This window comes from Ursus americanus, chromosome X, assembly GCF_024610735.1.
Source record: "Ursus americanus isolate L20-20 chromosome X, mUrsAme1.1.p, whole genome shotgun sequence".
NCBI classification, from domain to species: Eukaryota; Metazoa; Chordata; class Mammalia; order Carnivora; family Ursidae; genus Ursus; species Ursus americanus.
Genome location: NC_142164.1, coordinates 100,267,175 through 100,292,210, shown reverse-complemented (window position 1 = coordinate 100,292,210; position 25,036 = coordinate 100,267,175). Strand labels below are relative to the sequence as shown.

The 25,036-nt window shown below is 35.6% G+C and overlaps 1 pseudogene; it reads left to right on the top strand.

Moving 5' to 3' along the window:
• The first annotated feature begins 21,871 nt into the window (after positions 1-21,871).
• LOC123797254 (DDB1- and CUL4-associated factor 8 pseudogene) lies at positions 21,872-24,135 on the top strand (annotated as a pseudogene).
• Positions 24,136-25,036: the final 901 nt, after the last annotated feature.

Sequence of the window (25,036 nt, the reverse complement as noted above, 5' to 3'; positions counted from 1 at the left end):
GTTATCTTCTATTATGCCAATACCACACTATATTAGTTATTTCAGGATTACAGTAAGTCTTGAATCAGGTAATGTAAGTTTTTCAATGTTATTCTTCTTTATTAAAGCTGTTTTGACTATTGTAGATTCTTTTTATTTTCATATAGTTGTTGTAATCAACCTATCAATTTGACTAGGATTTTATTGAATCTATAGATCAAACTCAGCAGATCAATTAAACTCGGCAACACATATCTTGTAATTTTTTGGTATTCAGACCTTGAATATCTTTATTAAATATATTTCTAAGTAGTTTATATTTTTATATGATTTAAGATGGAGTTTAAATAATATTTCTTAAATATGCATTTCCATTTTATAGAAATATAATTAATTTTTGTGTACTAGCCTTGTAAACTGCAACTTTGCTAAATGTATTCACTAATTACAGTAACTTTTTAGTTTTTTTTTTCAGTTTTCCACACACATAATCAGATCATCTGCAAATACAGTTTTACCTCTTTATTTCCCAGTTAAATGTGTGCCTTTATTTTTAATCCAATCGTTCAGTTTCATGTTTTTGCACTGTCTGGGTCTTCCAGTATAATGTTGAACATAATGGTGGTAAATATTATGAAAAGTAATACTATTGAACAAATTGGACAAGAGAGGAAAAAGAAGGAGAATTTATGAGCTAATTAATTTCACTGTTGCTCATAATGAGGTACTAACAGATACCATTTAAAGAAAAAGAAAACTAAGGATACTGAATAAATGTATACATTTAATGGTAACCACTAAAACAAAGATTTTTTTAAAAAAATTTCTAAATACTTAGAGGGACTGTAAAACACTAAACATATGTAAATATATACAAGAGGACATACCTCATCTATTTTTTTTAAGTTGCAGATTGAATTTAGAGCAAAAAAAAAATCAGTAAAAGAAACCATTAGCATCCTTAGTAAAGACAAAATAAATATTAAAACACAAAATGAGAAGTAATATGGACAAATAATCAAAGTCACTAAGGGAATTTTAAAAGTCTTTTACAAATTAGGTAGTGCTATGCAAAAAAAAAAATCTAAATGAAATAGATAATTATCTAGAAAAATAAAATCTACCAGAAGCATTACCAGAAAAGAAAGTGGAAATAGATAAATTTCCCTAGAGAACTGGAGAAATTTGTAAATTTCCCCTCTTCTCTGCAAATACCACTAAGCTCAAATAGTTTAACATGAAATTCTACCAAATCCATAAAGAACATATCATTCCAATGGTAATTACACCTATTATGTAAGAGTACATAAAAGAAGGAATTCTTTAAAATTATTTTCATAAAGTGTAAGTAATATTTTATCCATAACTAGAAAAAAGGACAAAAAAATGAAAACTATGGAGTAAATTCTCATTTATCTCTCACTAATGCATCTCAGTGATGCAACTCAATGCAAATCCATATGATTTTTTTTTTTAAGATTTTATTTACTTATTTGACAGAGAGAGAGAGAGACAGCCAGCAAGAGAGGGAACACAAGCAGGGGGAGTGGGAGAGGAAGAAGCAGGCTCCCAGAGGAGGAAGGAGCCCAATGAGGGGCTCGAACCCAGGACCCTGGGATCAGGCCCTGAACCGAAGGCAGATGCTTAATGACTGAGCCACCCAGGTGCCCCACAAATCCATATGATTGATTTCTAAAAATGTTGAAAGGGCATTTTGACTTGATTTAAACCTATTTCTTTTAAAACAAAACAAAATCACCTTGATAAAATAGGATTCAACAAATATTTCATTAAAATGAACACATAGATATAAACATATTATCTTTTTGCACCATCTGGGCCCTCCAGTATAATGCTGAATATATGTAACATTTTATATATACAATATTTTATTTAATTATGATACATTTCAATTAAAATCAGGAAGAGAAGAAAATGCTCACCACTACCACTGCTATTTAACATTATATAAGATGCTTCAGACAGTGAGATTAACAAAAGAGAGAAATTAGAGGTATGACAATGTAAAATGAAAATATAAAAATATTTCAGATGACAGAAGGTAAGAAAGTGCTCCTGTAGTTCCAGAAGAATGATGTGAAAATCTACTAGAAACAATAAGTTATTGGGATATAAAATTAGTATTGAGAAATCAATAGACACTTTCTGCATAAACAAAACCCATTTAATTTAAAAAAGATTCCGTTCTTTAAAGTAGCAACAAAAAAGAGAATATATCTAGAAATAAATCTGAAATGAAGCCTGTAAGTTTTCTGAAGGACCTACATAGAGTTGAGCAAATAGAAAACTACACTATGCTTTAGCTAGGGAGGTTCAATAATAAAAAGATGTCTATTCCTCCTAAAGTAAATGTATATATTATAAAATTTATAAATAGCAAATTAATCCCTAGTATCAATAGTGTGGTTGTTGCCATTATTGTTTTATTCTCTAAAGTTAATCAAATATGATTGAAAGTTTATATGAGAAAAGAACCAGTCAGATGTAGATAGTAAAACATTGTTTTAAAAAAAATCAACTAAGGGGCACTAGCCAGACAAAATTTAAAGTATATCATAAGATTTTAATAGTTAAAATGATGTTATATTTGTATATAAATAGAGAAAAGAATGGAATAGGATGGAAAGTTCAAAAAATGGAATAAATATGGAAATTAGTATATGATAAAGGTGGCATCTAAAAGTCTCTTGGTAAAACCGAATTTTTAAAATAAATCTTGTTTGGATGACTGGGAGCCATTTAGGAGAAAAAAGCTAATTTTTAGATCTCTCACAGTATACACCAGGGTTAATTACAATTTGATTAAAGATTTTTTAAAAAAACCCACAAATATTAGATGTAAATATGGGTGTAGTTTAAAAAGTCTGTGATTGGGTAGTACTTGTTAAGAAAAGAGTCAAAATCCAGACAGCTTAAATGAAAAGAGTAGTAAATTTTACTAAATTGTTTTTTAAATCACAAGCAAAGTAAAAGACAAATGAAAAACAGTGAAACATCTTTATAGTTTGTACCACAGACAAAAGGCTAGCCTCCTTAAGATATGAAGAGCTTCTAGAAATAAAGAATAATATGATCAAGACTCCAATAGAAAAATTAGCAAGGAATATGAACTTGGCAATTCTCAGAAAGACAAATACAAATGGTCTTTTTTTTTCCTTGGGGGGAGTAGGGGTAGGGACAGAGGGAGAGAGAGAGAGAGAGAATCTTAAGCAGGCTCCATGCCCAGCACTGAGCCTGACACGGAACTTCATCTCACACCCTGAGGTCATGACCTGAGCTGAAATCAGGGGTCAGACACTTAACTCACTGAGCCACCGAGGTGCTCCAAAAATGGTCTTTAAAAACACAAAATAATTTTCTGATTTTTCACTTATATTAAGAAAATGGAAACACACTACAGAGATGCTTTTTCTAACCTATCATGTTCCAAATTTTTTTTTTAAAAAGGCATAGTTGGTTAGGCTGTGGGAAAACAGCATTCCCATACATTGCTGTTGAGAGTGATAAATGGTATAATTCTTATGCAGGGAAATCTGACATTGTACACCAGAATACAAATACAATTATCCTTTGACCCATGATATCCACTTCTGTGTATGTGTCCTACAAAAATGGATTCTGCATGCATTCTAAATGATATATGAATGAGGTTACTAATCGAGGCAGTGTAATAGTAAACAACTGGAAACAAACCATGTGTATATTGATAGAAAGTTGATTAAGTAACTCAGGCTACATCTACACAATAGAATATTATGCATTTGTAAAAAGAATGAGTATCATCTTTATGCACCAAAATAGAGTGATCTCCAATAAAATTTTATTTTTTCCCAATTGAATTTTAAAGTAAAAAAGAGATGAAATACTATATATGCCACCAATTTTCTAAGAAATAAATCTAGTGAATATATTTCATATTTGCATATATTTGCATAAAAAGTTAGGGGAAAGAAAATCTAATAAAAATATTTGTCAGTAAAGTGGAGTAGAATGGGTTGGAGAGTGGGATGGTAAGAAGACTTCTGAGCATGTATTTTATATTATTTTGATTTTTGAAACACATACATGTATTACATAGTCAAAAAATTTTAAATGGTAAAAGATCAGTAGGTGTATGTTCCTGCTCTCTACATTTGAAGTACATTTTAAATAATAGTTTACATGGATTTTTCTACTTGATTTTAAGTCATATGGTTACATGTAGAAAGAAGTTACTGATGATATTAAGAATTTACATGTCTCCCAAATATAAGACAAGAGTGTTCTATTAATGATCATGTCTACCTTTTTGTAAGGAACAGTGTCCCTTGTATACTTCGCTGGGATAAACTATTGGGAAACTGAGTTTGTAACAGGTTGGAATATAGAAATTGTTTAATTTTCTGCTAGGAAGAACAAGGAAAAAAAAAGTTTTTACTCCACCTGTAATTGCAGTATAATTGAGTAGGTTACCTGCCTACGAACTGCAAGAATGTATTAAGTTAATGAGGACACAGAAAAGCAGGTTATAAGAATTCATTTTGTCAATTCATTTTTAAAAACACAAAACATGTAAGCATGTTTAATTCTTCACTGCAAAAGAATGGATTCTCCAAATAACACATTTATTAACAACATGAGAGACTGTTGCCTAACTTTAACTAAATACAGTTGATCTGCTTGAATATTCTAGGTTTAGTTCTATTTTAAATTAACCCATCTCACATATACCATAAAATGGGAGAAAACACGTAATAGTTAGCCAAAAGGAACATCCTGGAAATAAGTAAGTATATATACTCTGTTTCTGAGAAAATGGAGTATACCTTGTGTATTTAAACTTATTTAACACTAAGTAATTATTAAGGGAAACAAAATATTAATGTTGTTATAGGATTCAAACCAAATACTGCATTCACATTCCATGTTTGAAACTCCCTATTTTTAAAAATAAGAGACATGATAATAAGTTGTACCACATGCGAATTGCAGGACAGAAAGACTCCATCCACAAGGACAAACTGCATGGATCAAGTCAGAATCTTTAGCTGCGTCTTTCAGTAGCCCCGTAAGATTTATCCTGTGACAGTTAAACTTGTAGTATATAGGAAAATGCAATCAAATACTAATCTCATTTCTAAAGGACATGCAAACTGTCTAAGGGATGCATTCCCTTTCTAAATACTTCAAAATGCTCTTTAGCATTATGATAAAGGATCAGATCAACAATCTTCAAATGAAGACTACGCTGAGAGTAAATAGCACCCAGGACTGAAAATTTTGTTTTTCTCCACCCAAAACCAGACTTATCTGCAATATTTATAAATAATAAATTTGACCTGCTGAATGTAGATGCTGGCCATTTTAACAAGGTAATATATTTACATTTTAACTCTTAATTTTCAGATTTTATGTTTTATAAAGATCATACACTGCATTTTAAATGTCACTGAAAACACACAGACACACTGTACATACTGGTAGTGTTACAGATAGAATAATATACCTTGCAAATTAAAATTATCATAAATGAACTAAATTTAATGCTAAAATATAAATTTATAGGAAAATATGAAGCATGATATGAAATTGCTCACAACAAAATGTTGTTAATCTTTTAAGTGTAAATATATAAGATAAAGTAAATATCTACAAGTATTAATAAATATAAATCAGAACCTCTGTTGAAAAATAAAATACTGTGAATGTAAATGCCCTTTCCATTTATCTTCCATCTATAATATAGCTACGTTTGAAAAGAACAAGAGGAATGAGTAAGCAGCCTATCCTAGTGGTTTTGTATTACCTAAATCAATATAGTGCTACCTTCTGCTTGTGTACTCAACCCAGTCTAACCAAAGCTCGGTAACTTACATATCACCACAGAGACCAAAGGCTACCCTCTGTTATCACGTGCCAGTGGCTCTTAGGACATTTTTCTCCTCTCCCACCCTCCATAACAAATTTTCTCAGGGGCAGCTAAATGATATTCTCTCCTTCATCAGTTCTCATAACCTCTTACTTTATTTTTATTATGAATGAGACTTGGGGGATCAGTTCTTAACAACTCTCTTTTTCCAGACTAATTCACAGTACTACTTAAGGTCAAATATTATGTAGCCCCTTCCTTTATGCCATTAGCTAATATCAATTATGTACTTCCTTCATGCCAGTTATGAGACATACATCGTCTCATTTCTAAAAATGCATTTAGGTAGGCACATATTTTAAATAAAATTAAAAATTTTAAATATTACTTATACAAAACTGAACAAATCCCATGTGAACAGCATTAGTTATTCACAAAATGAACACATCTATGTAAAGCACACAGACCCAGAAATAATATATTCCCATCACTCCGAGGCCCCATCATATTCCCTGCCTTTTCCTAAAAGACGATGAGTATCCTGATTTTCAACAAAAGATTATTTGCCTGTTTTGAAACATTTTACAAATAGAATAACATAGTATGTATTCTTTTATATCTAGCTTCTAATTTGCTCAAAGTGTTTATTATATTTATCAGTGGTGTTTTGTGTAGTAGCAGTCCTTTTTCTTTGTCATATAGCATGCCATTGTATGAATAGATGACTCATTTATCCATTTTATTGTGAGCAATATATGGGTTGTTTCCAAGTTTGGGATATAATGAATACTGCTTCTGTGAACTTTCTTTCCTATGTCTTTTAATGAACATATATGCCCCTTTCCATTGGGTACATACTCAAGAATGGTATTGTTGGATCAGAGGATATGCATATCTGCAAATTTAGTAGATACTGCCAAATAATTTTCCAAAGTAATTCTATAAACATAACCCTAGTAAGAAGTATATGAAAGTTCCATTTCTCCATATCCTTGCCAATAATATTGGACATTTTCACTCTTTTCAATTGTATTCACTCTAGTGAACATATACATTGTAGACTTAATTTGAATTTCCCTGGTTACTAATGAATTTGAGAATCTTTTCATAGGATTATAATCTACTTTTGTATTCTCTTTTAAGAAGTTTATTAAAAAATCTCTTGTCCCCTTTTCACTTGGAATTTCTATTTTTTTTCATTAATTTACAGGTCTTCTTTGTATATCGTGGATACATTACTTGGTCCACATAGGTTTTAAATATACTGGCTTAAGTGTTAAATGGTGTCTTTTGATGAAGAGAAATTCCTACTTCTAAAATAGCCCAACATGTCAATCTTTTCCTTCATAGCTGGAACAATCTTCCCCTTTCCCCAAGCACATGAAGATATTTTCCTATGGCATATTTAGTGACAACTTTTTCATAATTTCAGCCCTTATGTGTGTGGTTATGCTTCTGGCCTTTCTGTTTTGTTCCACTGATCTATTTGTCTGTCTCCATACCAACACCACACTGTCTTAATCATAATGTTGATATCTATGAGAATTAATCCTCCAACTTCATTCTTCTTCAAAGTTGTTTTAGCTGTACTTGAATTCTTTATAAACTTTAGAATCATTCATCAATTTCCACATTCCCTTTAGCCCCTACACACACACACACACACACACACACACACACACAGACAAAATTGCTGGGAATTTTACTTTGATTGTACTGATTTTATACATCAAATTTGGGAAAATTGACATATTTTCAATAATAAAATTTCCAATCTATGAACATGTATGACCTTTCATTTCACTTTTATCCCCCAGATAAACACCTCAGGAACGTTTAATGCAGTTTTCAGATGATCCCATGGATGGCGCAACCAGTCACTTGTAGTAGTAGCCAGCTCAATAATACATTTTTTAAAACTTTTTTTCCTCTCCTTTCTTCTCTGCTTGGATTCCTCTCTTTCTCACTGCTGCTTCCTGAGGTACATTCCCTATAAAGAACTCACACATAAGCCTTTTTTCCAAAGTCTGCTTGCTTGCCAAGAAATCTCACCATCATGTTTAAGGGAAAGCCACAGACCTTTCAAATGGGCCACGTGGTTCTAAATAGTCTGGCATCCAGCTACCTGTCTGACCTCTTCTCTATCTACTCTGAATTTTTTGCAGCCATTCTGACTTCTGTGCTTCTTAAACCATTCCAAGCATCCTCTCTTCTCAGAAAAGTCATACTTGATGTTTCCCTGGAATGAATATATATATATATATATATATATATATATATATTCATTCTAGACTTCATATATATTCATTCATAGAATTCAAGGAGGAAAATAACTAAGTTACATGGAGATATATATCCCCATGTAACTTAATTACACATATATATAAATATACATATAAATCTATCTACATAGATAGATAGATTTATATCTCCATGTAACTTATTTTCCTCCTGGAAGTCTATGTTCAATCAGTACGTTCTCCATGATGTATTCTTCTGTTCAGACTTTGCAAAAACCATAACCCCTAACCCAGCATTCCTATTCTCACATCCTGCTTAATTTTTCTACTTAGAGCTATCACCTAATATTAGTATATCAGGACATGGGTTTTTGTCTTCCTCACTCTTTTACCTGTTACATCTATAACACTGCCTTTTAGTAGGCATTTGATAAATATTTTGTTGAGTGAAATATTTTGAAAAAGTATAAAGAGCATGCTTCCATTTATGTAAAGAGGGTAGAGTAAGAAAATGTCTGAGTTAATAACTATTGAAAGAGTAATTTATTAAATTTAAATTAAAACATAAATTTTAAAATAGGTGGAATATAAAGCTACCTGGAGATATAAAGAGAGTTCTATAACACACTTCAGGTTTAGCAAGATGAAAATGAGGAGTCTTCAGTTCTCTCAGGTGAGAGAATAAAGCAGCTTTAGGGAGGTATAATTTATATGCAGTACAAATCATCCATTTTAAGTCTATGGTGTGATGACTTTTAACAAATGTATTCAGTCATATAACTACCACAGAAATCATGATATAGATTATTTCCATCATCTTCCAAAATTTCCCTCATGCTACTTTGCATTCAATCCCCTCCCATGACCCTGGCTCCAGGCAAGTGATGACTGATATTTTTAAATTTTTTTTTCAATCACTGTCCTAAACCAATTTTGCTGCTGTACTTCTAGCTGGGTATCAGATGAAAAATACTGAGTCCTAAGAAGTATATCCATGGGTACCCAAAACAGAGGACTCCATGGTTGGGCTAAGCACTGCAGGAATGATCAGCCTTCCTTGAAGATTCTCACTGGTGACTTTTGTAGGGATTAGCTGTAAGACTGTAAGATTAGTTGTAAAAAATGTCTCTATATGGCAGTGGTAAAACAAACATTAAGGAACTTATCAGATAATCCTTATTTGGATTTAGAAGGTGGACTCACTCTCACTCGCCATGACACCTGCCAACATTTAGGTCTTTATAAGCCATATGTTTTCAACAAATTGGACATGGGGGTTGGTTAGGGCAGGGAGGAAGATAACGGATGTTCTGTTAATTTAGTCCTATGATATATGAAACTGCACATTTTATTTTTGAAAAAAAGTTTGTTTAACTGTATTTGCAATTTAAGCTGTAGAACAGAATCACAAGATGATCATGATGCTGGCGAACATTTGGGATATAAACCTTTGTTTTTTGAACCTAAATATATTTCATTCCATTGGTTTTAGCCTGGCCTTCAATTTTAGCTCTCAATTTTATATCACTGGTTTTTAATGTCGTTATTCAAACCATTGATACAAGTGCTGAAATGTGTAGAATCAAATACCAGAGGCTTGAACCTTGTGACTACAAAATTTACTTCAGGCTGGCACTAATAATAATGACAACTAATCTTTACATAGTGCTCACTACATACCATGAAAAGTTCTGAGCATTTTATGTAATATTAATTAATTAATGAATATCAATTGTATTAATTTTTTAATTTAAAAAATTTTAATAACACAATTCTCTCTGAGATAGCTGTAATAATTAATCCCACTTTTCTTATAGGGTTGCAGAAGCACAGAAATGTCCAATAGTTTGTCCAAGATTATATAACTAGAAAAGGGCAGGATCAGGATTCAAACTCAGCCCCTGGATTCCATGTTTTTAAACACCATGTTTTGAGTGTATCTATTGCGGCAGTTTCAGATCTGATAGCACACATTATTGCATAGTCTTAACTTCTCCACCTCAGCTCAGAAATATTTTAAAAGTGCTGTGAAGTACCTTGCTGAGATCAATATACACATGCATCCCTGTATTACTTTCCTATTGCTGCTGTAATAAATGATCACAAATTTAGTGGCTTAAAACAACACGAGTTTATTGTCTTACAGTTCTGAAAGTCAGAAGCCTAAAATGGGTAGGCAGGGGTTCACTGGTTCTGGAGGTCCTAGGAGAGAATATATTTCTTTTCCTTTTCTAGCTTCTAGAGGCTGCCTACGTCCCTTGCCTCATGGTTCCACATTTCTCCAACCTCTCCTTCCATCATGACATCTTTTTCTCTGACTTTGACCCTCCTGCCTCACTCTTATAAGGATACTTATGATTACATTGGGCCTATCTGGATAATCCAGGATAATCTTCCCATCTCAAGATCCTGAATTTAATCTCATCTGCAAATTCCCTTTTGCCATGTAAATTAATATATTCACAGGTTTGGGGGGAGGGATATTATTCTGCCTACCACAATTCCCCTGTTCCTATGAAGAGGGAACTCATCACTCAGCACAATCATGTTCCGTGGCTATGCACTTATGACATGTGTGTTGAATAACAGTGAATTGTCTCCCCACAGTTCAAGATTATTTAATAAACCTTGGACAATCTCATCTTCCAATGATTTTTTTATACATACATTGTCAGCCTGATGAAAATGTGTCTGTTCATGTTCTAAAAGAAACAAGCTTTGTGTATTCTCAATCCTGAAGCTTTTTAACCTTTGCCAGGAGGACTCCGCCTCTTCATCTTGCCAGTTGTTTAGTCTCTGCTCTTCAACTCTTTTAAGTTGTTTCCCCAGCCGCCCACACCTTTGAGACCCTTCCCCATTCTGGACCTCTTTGATTGTAACTGTCTTTACAGCTCACTTGGTAATGAACACATGCTATTTGAGCAACTTCCCCTTGCAATGTAAGTGGTGTAACTAAAATGAATAACAGTATGTACTAATTGTTTTAAACGAACTCACTAAATCTTTTCTGTTCCAAAAGAGCACTACCTTTCAAAGTAGTTGCTGTGGAAATGATGCATTTACTCCAAAGAATATGATATTACACTATATTTGCAGTCTCATTTTTGACATTGACTTCAGGTGTTATTTAGAAGCCGTATAAGAAAATCATCTATGGTGCTTCACAGCTTCAGCTTGTATATGACTAAAATTGGCCATAGAAATCATGTACATTCTAGCCCTCTAAAAACTTGCGTTTTTGAAAACCGAATGGAAACAACCAACTACTACCACTCACCTCTTTCCCTGTAAAGTGGATTCACTTATTTTTTTCTTGTTTTTGATGTAATGTTCAACAATTCATTAGTTGTGTATAACTTATTTTTAAAGTACCTTACAATCCCAATGTTCATAGCAGCAATGTCCACAATAGCCAAACTGTGGAAGGAGCCGAGATGCCCTTCAATGGATGAATGGATAAAGAAGATGTGGTCCATATATACAATGGAATATTACTCAGCCATCAGAAAGGATGATTACCCACCATTTGCATTGACATGGATGGAGCTGGAAGGGATTATGCTCAGTGAAGTAAGTCAAGCAGAGAAAGACAATTATCATACGGTTTTACTCATAACTGGAATATAAGGAATAGCTCAGAGGACCACAGGGGAAAGGAGGAAAAACTGGAAAGAAATCAGAGAGGGAGACAAACCATGAGAGACTCTGGACTCCAGGAACCAAACTGAGGGTTGCAGAAGGGAGGGGGGTGGGGGAATGGGGTAACAGGGTGATGGGAATTAAGGAGGACACGTGTGGTGATGAGCACTGGGTGTTATACACAACTAATGAATCATTGAACACTACATCAAAAACTAATGATGTACTGTATGTTGGCTAATTGAACATAATAAAAAAATAAAAATATATAAAGTACTTTATAACCACCATCTTCCCCGACACCCTGCAACAACATTCTCCAGTAAAAGTTGAACCAGGAAACTTGGTTAATGTCAGAAGCTAAAGTGGGGATCACCTAACTCACCCCAAATCTAAATCTTGAAATTCAATATTCATGGAAAGTGGGTTGGTTGTGTGTGTGTGTGGGGGGGGGATAATAGAAAGAAGAAACAAACCGTATAAACAGAGAGTTGATGTGAACTGCCCAGCAGTGTCTATGTACCCCAACAGTGCATAAAAACTGATGCCAGGTGCAACAAACACACAGATTCACTGGTGAAAGACAACACCAACAAGAGGGATGACCAGCACTTCTACGACAAGCAGGCCCTGATCACTGTCCAAGCCTACTTACTGCATGTTGACAAGAAGCCCAAGAGTAGTCACCATGTTTGAACATTAAGGCAAAAGCATGAGCAGGAAAGCAAGAGGGGTATGTCACACATGAGCAGTGACTCTTCCCAACAATAAAATGTGGCCTGCCATCTATTCCAGAGACTTAAGTATACATTAGGAGGGAAGACAATCATCAGTAATATATATTTAATAAAATACACCTTTGGTTACTTTTAAATCTAATGTGCATAATTCTCTGTCATGGCAGAGGGTAAAAATTCCATTAGATTTTACCAGACTCTTTTTGTATTTTAGTTTTATAGCTTTATTTCACACATCATCATGAATATCTATCTTACATACTCTTAGAAATAATGTTCTGTTATTCATTTAAATTATATAAATATCTTTAGTGAGATGTATGAGTATTCAGTTTTCTATGTTCATAATGTGCTTTATTAAATGCATAATTAATAATTGATGAAAAGCAAAGATAATTTAGTTATCAAAATTATATTTTTACTTTCCTGAATGGTACAATTTCCATAACTCACTGAACTATGCAAGCAATAAAATGTACGGTATATATCAAGAGCTTGAACTTACACAAACCCAAGCTGTTTTTAATTTGAAGCAAAGAAAATAATTAGAGTTGGGGGGCCATATTCAGCTTTTAAGATAGGTAGTAGTCATTCATTCTTTGGAGATATTGATACATTTTTGGCATAAATGAAAGAAAGACAAATAGACTAATTACAATGAAATGACTGCTATTTTCTATCTATGCAGATGCTTCTCTTTCTAACTTTAAAATTATTCACATTCTCCTGGGACAGGGCAACAATTAGGCTGACAAAGTAGGCTGGAAACAAAATGTAAAGATAGAATAATACTAAATAGAGAAGTACTAGATAAAATGGCAACTCTGGCCAGATGGAAAAATGAGCAGCGATAAAAGACATGAGAACTGAGTCCCTTTAGTGTTTAAAGTATTCTTTCTGTCTGTTGGGGCTACTCTTTTGAAAACATGAAGCCTGATTATTTTGTTACCTTCTGAACTCATTTTAAGCTGTTCACAACACATTCTTTGTATAATGTTTCTTTATTTTCAATCACATCATGTCTATTTAATGAATTGTGAATTACAAAAATGCATACATGCTGATAAGCATACTTCTGAATGAGTCATCAACCCTAGTTGGGGCTTTGAAAGTAGAAGGATGTGACAGGAGATTTGGTCAGTTTCTGTGAATAAGTCAAAGGCTATGTTTCCTATTTTCTACCACACATTCATATTAAGAATGGGGTCAGCAGATCCCTTCAGAGTTGTGGAAGTAATACAACTTTTCACATTATGGATGGAATTTAGAAGTAGTGAATCTGAAAACAAGCCACTGTGCAACAGTCAAATTAATCGCACTTGGTTGGCAGCAAATTGGCATCCACTAAAAGAACCATAAATTTAGGACAGCAAAAATCTAAGAATTCTGATTAATTATTTAAAATACTAAGACATTAAAAGTAAACACTAAAACATCAAAAGTATTAAAAACAAATATTAAAATATTAAAGCACTGAAAATAAATATTAGAATATACTGTGATCTCAGCTTAATTAGATGAGACACTATGTAACTTTAAAACCGCCTAAGGCGCTAGGAGAGGCTCAAAACCCACAAGCATCTGAAATTTATCATATTCACAATGAAACCAGAAATCACCCCTTCAAACTTCACGCCATTCTATCCCTCCTATAGACCCTGAATCAGGCTCACATAAGGTAGATGACCAAAGTAATGGTGTTCCTTATCTTTCTTTCACAGTTCTTGTCCAGTAAGTAGGTCAACAACATTTTCAGTCTGTCGACATGAATTCAGTACATCTCTTGAATCTACTCTGTGTTGCCACCGCCATTAAGTTCAAGACTAGATCATTTATCTGCAATATACTGATAACCATTTAGTTACTTCTTTCATTTATTTTCAACAAATCTTTACTGGGTGCCTATTCTGTACACTCTGCCAAAAGCTGTAGTTATAAAGAATCAAAAGCAGCACCTACTTTCAAGTAACTTACTCTTGAGTAGAGGAAACTAGACACATTAAAAAAAAATTAACACTGGTATTATGTGTCTGTTTGCAAAACAGTCCTTCCAGAGAGAATGTGAGAAATTATTCAAATTTAATTAGTTTCCAAACATTTAATCTTGCCTCCATCTAATTTATTTCCCACCCTGAGCTTAATGATTATAAAATGCAAATCCAATCCTTACTTAAACTATTTATGTATCTATGCATCATCTACTAGCTGGAATCCAACCTGTTCCCCATAAGCCTTTATGAGAAAATAGCAGTTGTCAAAGTGTGTTTGTGGACTCATGGTGGGGTGGTGTCTCTGAGACCCTTTTAGTAGGTCTGAATGGTCAAAATTATGTTCATGATACTACTAAAATGTTATTTGCCTTTTGTGCCCTCATTCTCTCACAAATGTACAGTTGAGTTTTCCAAACACTGCATAACTTGTGATATTGCAACAGATTGCTTAAAGAAGCAGAAAGGAGAATCCAGATGTTTTCTATGAAACCAGACAATAAAAAAAATGTGATATTGTAAAATAATGCCAATTGTCTCATTAAATTTGTTTTGCTTGGGAAAAATTGATTATCTTTTATAAAATACATTACTTATGTTAGCATGTAATGGGCATTTATTATTCTTGTTTTAGTTACTTAAATATTTCTGAGCTTTAATTTCTAATATGGCAAATATCAGTAGATGTAAATCACATACATACAAGTCCTTTGGGATTCTCAATAATTTTTAAGAATGCAAAGAGGTCCTGAGGCCAAAAGGTTTGTGAACTGCTACAATAAATCATTCTAAGTTATAGGCTGGCCTTGTCTCATACTGTTGTTCACACACTTGGTGGTCCAATCATACCAAGACTTTCCATTTTCCAGAATCTAGTCTCCTTCCTCCCATCACAGACCGTGTGTTAATCTTCAACTGCTTCCTGTGGCTTCCCACCTTGCAGCATCCCACACAGAAAAGGGACTGAGGCAGAATGAGGATGAGGCAGGGGGTGTGGGCATGCATACACAACGGTCCAGAAGAAAATTCATGTTAGGTGGCAGTGCTGTTCTGTTGCTCTTCCTTCAGGGTTATGCACAAATATCTTTCCTGGAAGCTCATCGAAGTCCTATGTTTACCTCAGAACAGCCTCTCCTGTCACTCTACTTTCAAGGGATCCTCTGTTAATAATTTCATTAACATACATTGTGCTATTTTAATTATTTGTTTATAATGGAAAGTGTTCTAGAATATAGAGATTTTTTTCCTCTTTTGATTCCAGATGGCATCAAGTTTCTGGACTTCCTAAACATGTGAATAGGTATTTCTAAAATCTAGGAAGCACATGCAAATGTAAGTTTTGCCAATACCTTATGAAATCTTCACAGAAACATTTCTATTAATCTTAGTATTTACTTCACTTCATGATACTGGTTTATAAGTCTGTCCCTCAATGGGATGTTATTTCTATGAGGACAGAAAACAAGACAAGCCCATTACATGAGAATACAACATTTTAGAATGATTGTCTCTTGAATCCCCAAACCCACTGAGGTAACAGTCCTCTTTGACTGCCACTTTCAGACTTATATTGATTCTGCCATATTCCTGGTCTGTAAGAGTAGTTACAGCAATGTGCTGGGATATTCAAATGACTCTGGAAGATTTCTTCTAAAAAATGTTTCTCTTAGAGTAGGAAGTCCTCTTAGATTTAGGAAATAGCTTCTGGGAAAATTAAGCTTATCAGTCAGCCATGTCTTAGAGTGAGTTACTTTAATCTTTTAATCAAATTGCTTTTACTTTAATAGCTTGGGTACAGATTACAGTGTTCTGGGTCATCCTGTCCTCCTAAGCTTTGTATATACTTACAGGCTATAAGGTAGTGAAGCAAAAGTGAACTCTAGTCCTCTCTAGTTGAACACACTTGCTGATCACAGCAAAAGTTGACTCCACTGGGGCCTCCAATCTGCTGACCCTATCAAATTTGCCCTCTTCATCTTCCCCGTCTTGTCTTTAATTCCCTTTTTTTTAATAGTTGAATTCTGCGGTTCATTATAATAATTTCACTATGTAGAATCTAACCTCCTTTGCGCCCCCCAACTTTCCATTATCCTCAACTAGCAAAAGAATTCAGAATTTAGTTTGAATCCAAGTATTTGTTTACTCCACTCCTGTCCTTGAGTGTCTGAAATAGAGAAAAATAAATAACCATGCTGTCTCTTTTTTTTTCCTTTTATGGTATAAAGCCACAAGTGAACCCTCTCTGTTTATAGGCAACAATTCTCCATTCCCCTGCTGGACATTCTCCATTCTCTGAGCTGACTATTCAACACCATCTTCTGCCTCAAAGATCCACACAGCTTTAATCTTCTTCATTCTTAGAAATAAACCCTTCTGTTCTTAGAAAGAACGGAAGCAGTTAGAAGAAAGTATGTACATTCTCCCACCACCAAATCTAACAACCTACTTGTCTCTGTGCTACATATTTTGTCTCCCCTTCTGTTACAGTTCCTCTCCCTGTACATTGAATTCTATTCCTCTCTCCTGAAAATTCTTCTATTTCCCCTGCATTAGCAATTCTCACCCTTACTACTAAATCACTGTTACTAGCATATAACATTCTGTGATAACTAAGGTTAAAAAAATTCTCTTGACTCCATTCCTTCTTGGAGCTCCAATTCTTTTCTCCGCTATGCAATAAAACCCCTATAAGAGCTATCTTTACCCACTGTCTTCACTTCTTCCTTCTCCTGTCTCTCCCCAGACTTCCCTGGTCAAGAATTTATTCTCACAAGTGCTATAAACCAGTTCTAACAAGTCACTTGTCACCACTCTGTTACCAAATCCAATGGTCAGTTCTCAGCCCTAATCTTAACCTCTCACAGTTGATGACTCCTTCCATTGTGAAATAGTCTCTACACTTTCTTCATATTATCATGTTTTACCCCTGCATAACTGGCCACTCCTTTGGCTCCATATGGTTAGATTCTCTTTTTCTTCCTAAAATAAATATTCCAGTGCCCAACCCTCAGATCTTTGCTCTTTTCACTGTCTACACACGCCTTAGGTGATTTTCTTTATTTCCAGTGACTAATGACTTCCAGATTTTTATTTCTATATTAATAATCTTTCCTATAAACTTCAGACATCTGTATCCAATTGTCAACTAAATCTTTCTTTTGTCTCAATGTTTAGTGGGTATTTTTATACTTGACATAAATAAAACAAAACTCTTGATTATTCCATTCCCATCTCTCTAGCCCTCATTTTGTAAATTTCGCCACTATTCATTTACTGTTTCTCTAAATACTTGGGAGTTATCACTGACTTTTTAAAAAATATTTTATTTATGAGAGAGAGAGAGAGCGCGAGCAGGAAGGAGGCAAAGGGAGAGGGAGAAGCAGACTCCCTGCTAGGCAGGGAGCCTACTAATCGAAGCTCGATCCCCAAACCCTGAGATCATGACCTGAGCCAAAGGCAGATGCTTAACCAACTGAGCCACCCAGGTGCCCCTAAATGAGATTATTTTCTTAATTTCCTTTTTGAATAGTTAATTGTTATTTACCCTGATAGCAAATCCAGACAAATACACTAGAAGAAAAGTAGGCCAATATTCCTATTCTTAATGAAGATAGATGCAAATATCTTCTATAGAAAACTAGCAAACAAAATTTCATAGCACATTAAAAGGATCATACACCATGACCATCTGGGATTTATCCCTGGAATGCAAGAATGGTTCAACATAAACAAATCAATGTGATATACCATATTAACAGAATGAAAGATAAAAACCACCTGATCATTACAATAGATGCAAAAAAAATTTTGATAAAATTCAATACCTTTCATGATAAAAACTCTTAACAAACTAGGTATAGAAGAAATTGGCTTCAACATAATAAAGGCCATATATGAAAGGCTCACAGCTAACATCATACTCAATAGTGAAAAATTGTAAGATTTTCCTCTAAGATCAGGAAAAAGACAAGGATGCATGCTTTAGACACTTCTATTCAGCACAGGACTGGAACTGTTAGAGAAATTAGGCAAGAAAAAAAGAAGAAATAAAAGGCATCCAAATTGGACAGGAAGTAAAATATCTGTTTGTAAATGACATGATCTAATATATGGAAAATTCTAAAGACTCCACACATACTCTATCTCTTTCTGTCTCTGTCTCTGTTTCTGTCTCTCTCTCTCTCTCACACACACACACACACACACACATTGTTAAAGCGAATACATTCAGTGAAGTTACAGGATATAAAATCCTACCTTCTCCACATGACTTGCTGGTAAGTACCAGCAGGTGAATGGAAGGAGAATAAATTTGGAGAATTTGTTTCCCTGGCTCCCTCCTTATGGGTTCACTGAGGGATGCCTAATGATAGTCCCTGTTCAGTCACACTCTCCACACTACCCTCTCTGTTTTAAGTTTTTGATAACTGCTCTCTCCCCTCCCCACCTTTAGGCCTAGGGATATAATATCCCCCTGTTCATAATAGCCCTGAGGTCCAGATCTTTCCCTTGTGATTTCCCTACAGGCTTCTCTCACCTTTGTAAAAAGCCCACTTACTTATCTGCTTCAGATTGTCCAAATGATATGTGTTTCTTGCCAGTAGCCTGACTATTCTACCTCATACTCAGATTCGACTCATCAGTAAATACTATAATTTTCACTTCCAAAGTATATTCCAAAGCATATTCCAAAGCTAACCAATTTTTACCACCTGCACTATCCTCACCCGAGTCTAAGCCACCTTAATTTCTCACTTACATTACAGCAACCATTGCATACTTCTGCTCTGTTCCCACTCCATTCTATTCTCACAGCAGCCAGTACCACCTTTTTAAAATGGAAGTAAGACAATGCCATTACCCTGCTCACAAGCTTCTAAAGGCTTTCCAGTACACATAGAATGAAATAAACAATAAAATTCCTTATGATGTTCAACAAGACTCTTCAGTTGGCCTTTGATTCTTCCAGTCCCATTGCTGACACTCTCCCAAATGCTTACTTATATTGCTTCAGTCACAGTGGTCTCCTCGAAGTTCATGAACATTCATATTGTGATACTCTTTTATTTTTTTATGCTACTATTTTAAAGCATTTGCACTCGAATGTCATTCTATAGAGAATGTTGTTATCTTAGATATCTGCAATGCTCCATTTCTCTTCTCATTCAGCCCTCTACTTAAATGTTATCCTGTAAAGAGACTTTCCCTGAATGCACTATCTGAAATAACAGCATGCAGTCTATATCTACTTACGCACCTTTATTTCTCTCCATAATATTCATCACTACTTCATATGATGTATCTATGTATTGACTTGTCTACTGTCACTTTTTTCTACTATATTATATACTCCATGGGTGAAGGAATTACCACTTTTATTCACCACTTGTAACATCAGGACCTAGAACATTACATTGTGCATTGAAGCTCTAATAAATTTTTGGTGAATGAATGGGAGCGAAAATAAACCAAACGGATCAATTAAATTAAAAGCAAACTTAAATGAAAAGGCAATTCATAGTTAAAGTTTGCTTAGTGAGCATGTAGACAAAAAGTCAGATTAATACAATATAATCAGGTTAAAACGACCTGATTCAACCTCTAACACTGGAACTATTCCTTGCAATGGGACAAGACATTTCTGAAGCAAATTAATAAGGCTTCCTCCCCTGGACATTGCCAGGATGGGCATGCTAAGGTTTGATGCTCTAATTTTCCTGTTTTTGTGCTCCATGCCCAAGCAAGACCCCTTGTTAATGAACATTATCTCTTAAAAAAACTACTATGCAATACATCATACTTAGAAAAGGGTATATAAATATATATGCCAGGCAATAAATAATAAAAATAATAATAACATACCTATATTCGGGGCAAGCCACAAATATTACCAAGAATTTTTGAAGCTCCCTCTCTACCAGATTTTAACTTGCTCCCCTCCTATAAAGGTAATACTTACCCTGAAGTTTGAGTCAATTATTTCCTTGCCTTTTAAAATAGTTTTATTAATATGAAAACTATAAAGATCTGCATAAAAATGAAATTATTGACTATTCTTTCACTTGGGTTTCCAGTGATCATTCTGCTTTTAAGATTCATCCATGTTGATGTATTTAATTCATTAAGCCTCACTTTTGTACATTATTCCATTATAGGAATATATGCTGATTTATTTATCCATGTTACTCTTGATGGGCTTTCAGGTGGTTTTCAAGTTGTTGTGCTACTCTTTACAAATAGCTGTGAATATTCTTTTACGTGTCTTTCCATTACTACCACCTTGGAACCATTCTCTTTCTTTAGAAGACTTTATACTTCTATGTTTAATCAATTGTGCATTGATCTTGCAATTGCTCTGAGGGAAATCTTGTTTTCCTCATTCTGGCATTCTTAGCAGTTTACTGTAGCCCTTCGAAAATTTACTGACATTACCTTAGATAATTCACTTGGAGAAGATCTGAACTTAACACAGCAGTGTCAATTAATGGTCTCTGAAGAGCTGTTTTCTTTTCCTAAAAGGCCTCCAAGAAACCTCTCAAATATTCTGGGAAATATTAAAATATTTTGATAGTTCTATGACATCACAAAAGAAACTTTTCTTTCATTAAATTGTGTTGATGTTCCCTAAGTATCCTAAATTGAATTAACCCCAAATAAATAAAAAGAATTTCTGGTGGAAAAAGAAAACGTTGTGCTTCTATCTCAAACTGGTGAAACAGTTACTAATTTCAATATCTACTTTAAATTGACCAGTTGATTTCAACCTTGATTACACCGAGGGGCTAAATTACTCTTCTCACTAAGAAAGTCTGCCAGATGCAACAAATAAAAATACAGGGCACAGAGTTAAATTTGCATTTTGGATTAAAAAGTGAGTATTTTTTGGTAGATGTATGTCCAATGCAATATTTGGGATCTATTCATACTAAAAAGTATTTTTAAATCTAAAATGCAATTAACTAGGCAATGTGTATTTTATTTATGACATTTTTACCAATTAGAGCTGTCAAGGTTCCCCTAAAGCTGTTTGATTTGCTGAAGATATTTTTTGTACGTCATAAACTCACTAGCTGTGGGGACCTTAGCAATCTTTCATCGTGTTTGCCTATCTCTTCATTTCGTACGGTACATCATGTTCAAGCAAAGCACTGAGAGTCTTATGATAACAGTTCTGCCTAAGAGTATCACTTTTGCTGATAGTTCTCTGAGAATATTTTCCAAGGTGCAACGTGTTCCCATCTTCAAAAGAACAGAAAGTACAGTGGCTGACAAACGTCAGATAGTTGCGGGGGTGGGGCTGAGGGCCGGGAAAAGTCTGAACAGTCCTGAGATACCGCGAGATGCTAGACGGGACAAAGTCTTCTGAACCTCACCAGCTCCCATACTTCCAACTGCTTCAGCCCGCTAACCACCCTTCCGACTTTGGCTTAGCGCGTCGGCGTCTTGCCGCTGAGGCCTAGCCAATTTTCCCGGGTCTGTCCCCAGCCGGGCCGGGCCTGTACCCTTCCTCGGACTTCTGGGGCTTTTCCCACTCTAGACCAGCTACAGCAAGCGTCCTTTAAGATGTCTGACAACGGGAGCAGCACAGATGGCCCACAAGACTCGGGAAAAAGAAGCCCGCTCAATAGTCCTGAGGAGCAGTCTGACGTGGATGCCAGGAGAGAGACCTCTTCAGACACTGAACTGAGCTTGAATTTGACCAGAGATGGTGGCGTTCTCAGCCAGGCCACCCTGGAAAGTCAAGGCACAGACGTAGAAGGTTCAGCTGAAAACATCAACTTTGAAAGCACGGAAGATTCTGACCAGTTCTTCATCTGTGAGGAAAACCTGTTCCCTTACCGCGCCGCAGGAGAGGAGGAGCTAGGAGCGGAAGAGGGGGCGAGAGGAGCGGCAGAAGAGCAGCCTCAGGTACAGTGCGATGAAGCTAACCATGATCAGTATTTATCAGATGAGGATCGGGCCCTGGAGGACTGGGTGTCCTCTGAAACATCTGCCCTGCCCCGCCCTCGCTGGCAAGTCCTTTCCGCTCTTCGAGAGCGGCAGCTGGGTTCCAGTGCCCGCTTCGTGTATGAGGCCTGTGGGGCAAGAGTTTTTGTGCAGCGTTTCCAGCTGCTCTGTGAGCTTGAAGGCCATCACGGTTGTGTCAATACTGTGCACTTTAACCAGCGTGGCACCTGGCTGGCCAGTAGCAGTGATGACCTTAGAGTGATAGTGTGGGACTGGGTGCGTCAGCACCCAGTACTGGAGTTTGCGAGTGGCCACAAAAATAATGTCTTTCAAGCCAAGTTCCTTCCCAATTGTGGTGATTCCACCTTGGCCATGTGTGCCCGTGATGGGCAGATACGCATAGCAGAGCTCTCTGCTCTACCACACTGTAAGAATACTAAGCGTGTGGCCCAGCACAGGGGAGCCTCCCATAAGTTGGCTCTGGAGCCAGACTCCCCTTTTAAGTTCCTAACTTCAGGTGAAGATGCAGTTGTTTTCGCCATTGATCTCAGACAAGACCGGCCAGCATCCAGAGTGGTGGTAACCAAAGAGGGGGAGAAGAAAGTGGGGCTGTATACGATCCATGTGAATCCTGCCAATACTTACCAGTTTGCAGTGGGTGGAAGAGATCAGTTTGTAAGAATTTATGACCAGAGGAAAATTAATGAGAATGAGAATAATGGGGTACTCAAGAAATTCTGTCCTCATCATCTAGTCAACTGTGATTCCAAAGCAAACATCACCTGCCTCGTTTACAGTCACGATGGCACAGAGCTCCTGGCCAGTTACAATGATGAAGATATTTATCTCTTCAACTCCTCTGATGGAGATGGAGCCCAGTATGTTAAGAGATACAAGGGGCACAGAAATAGTGCCACAATCAAAGGTGTCAATTTCTATGGTCCCAGAAGTGAGTTTGTGGTGAGCGGCAGTGATTGTGGGCACATCTTCCTCTGGGAAAAATCATCCAGCCAGATCGTTCAGTTCATGGAGGGGGACAAGGGAGGCACCATAAACTGCCTTGAGCCCCATCCTTACCTACCTGTGCTGGCTACCAGTGGCCTAGATCATGATGCCAAGATCTGGGCACCCACAGCTAAAGCTGCCACTGATCTGGCTGGGTTAAAGAATATGATTAAGAGAAACAAGCGAGAACGAGATGAAGATCGCGTACACCACACTGACCTGTTCGACAGCCACATGCTTTGGTTCCTCATGCGTCACCTGACACAGAGAGGTCATCACCAGCGCTGGGGAGCTCCTGGAGTTGGAGTCATGGATGCAGAGTCGGATGCGTCTTCCAGTACCTCCAATTCATCTGAGGAGGAAGAGAACCAAGACCGTGTGCAGTGCCTGCCGTCCTGAAGGCCTCATGCCTGCTCCAGCTAGATGTCACCTCAGTAGGCTGGACTTTAAGTTTAAATTCAGTTTAACTAATAAATTTGTTTTTGTTATCTACTTTCTACCATAAAAACCATCTTTTCCATCTCTTTACTCTCCCTTCTTTACATTCTTCCTCTCCCATTCCTTTCCTCTCACTTGGTTTCTTTATTCCTCTCTTTTTACCCATTATATCTCTGTGTAAGAAAATATGTAAGGTTTTTTGTTTTTTATTTTTGCCTCTTTGCATTTGTTTTCTTTTGGCTTAGCTCTTATAGCTGACTTCTAAAGGTTTGGTGAAAAAATTAATACCCATATTGAATCTATCTTCTCATTTCTGATACTGTGAAAACTATCACCTTTTTTTTTCATCTTTAGCAGTTTAAGGTTAATTTCTCCAGTTGACTTGAAAATTTCAGTAATGTGTTTATCCTTTACAAGTAAAGTAAAATAAAGCTAACCGTGGTCTTGTTCCTTTAATGCAGACACTTGGCCATATACACACACCCCTGTACACACACACACTCACTCTCTCTCACAGAAAAGGAAAAGGGGAGAGAGGGTGCATAGATTCCTAACAGGATAATTCATGCTTCTGGAATAAATAATTAGGGATTGTTGACACTTTCTGAATCCCTGTGGTAATATTGATTAATCTGAGCAGAGGAGACTAGTAAAAATTAAACTTAATCACATGACATTGTTTATTCTGCACTCTGAATTCTCTTGAAGTTTAATGGCAAGGACACACATAGGATTGCCTTCCAGGAAGTCCTCTTGGGACAACAATTTCCTGTAAGATACCAGCCAGGAATATAAGAATTCCTAATATTTGAGAATATATATTTGAACTGACTTTAAGAATAACTTAATGTTACAATAAAGAGTTGTTTATCCTTACAGATAACTGATACCACTGGAAGAAAATTCCCATTAGACATCCATGCATTGCTAAAAACTCTCTTCACCTGCTTATAAGAGTTTAAATTGCTTTTAAAAATATTTTGTTTTAAGCCTTATTTAATGTAAATTTTGTATACTAGGTGTTCAATTAGTGTTCAATAATAATATTCATTTTTATTTTACACCTGTTACTTGTGTAAGTGAATGCAGAGTCCTTGCCTTACCCCCAAAATGCTGGCTTTCCTTTGATAATACTCCTTAAAATGGATATTATCTCTGGCCCCTTGAGAGCAAGTTAAGACATTTACATAATGA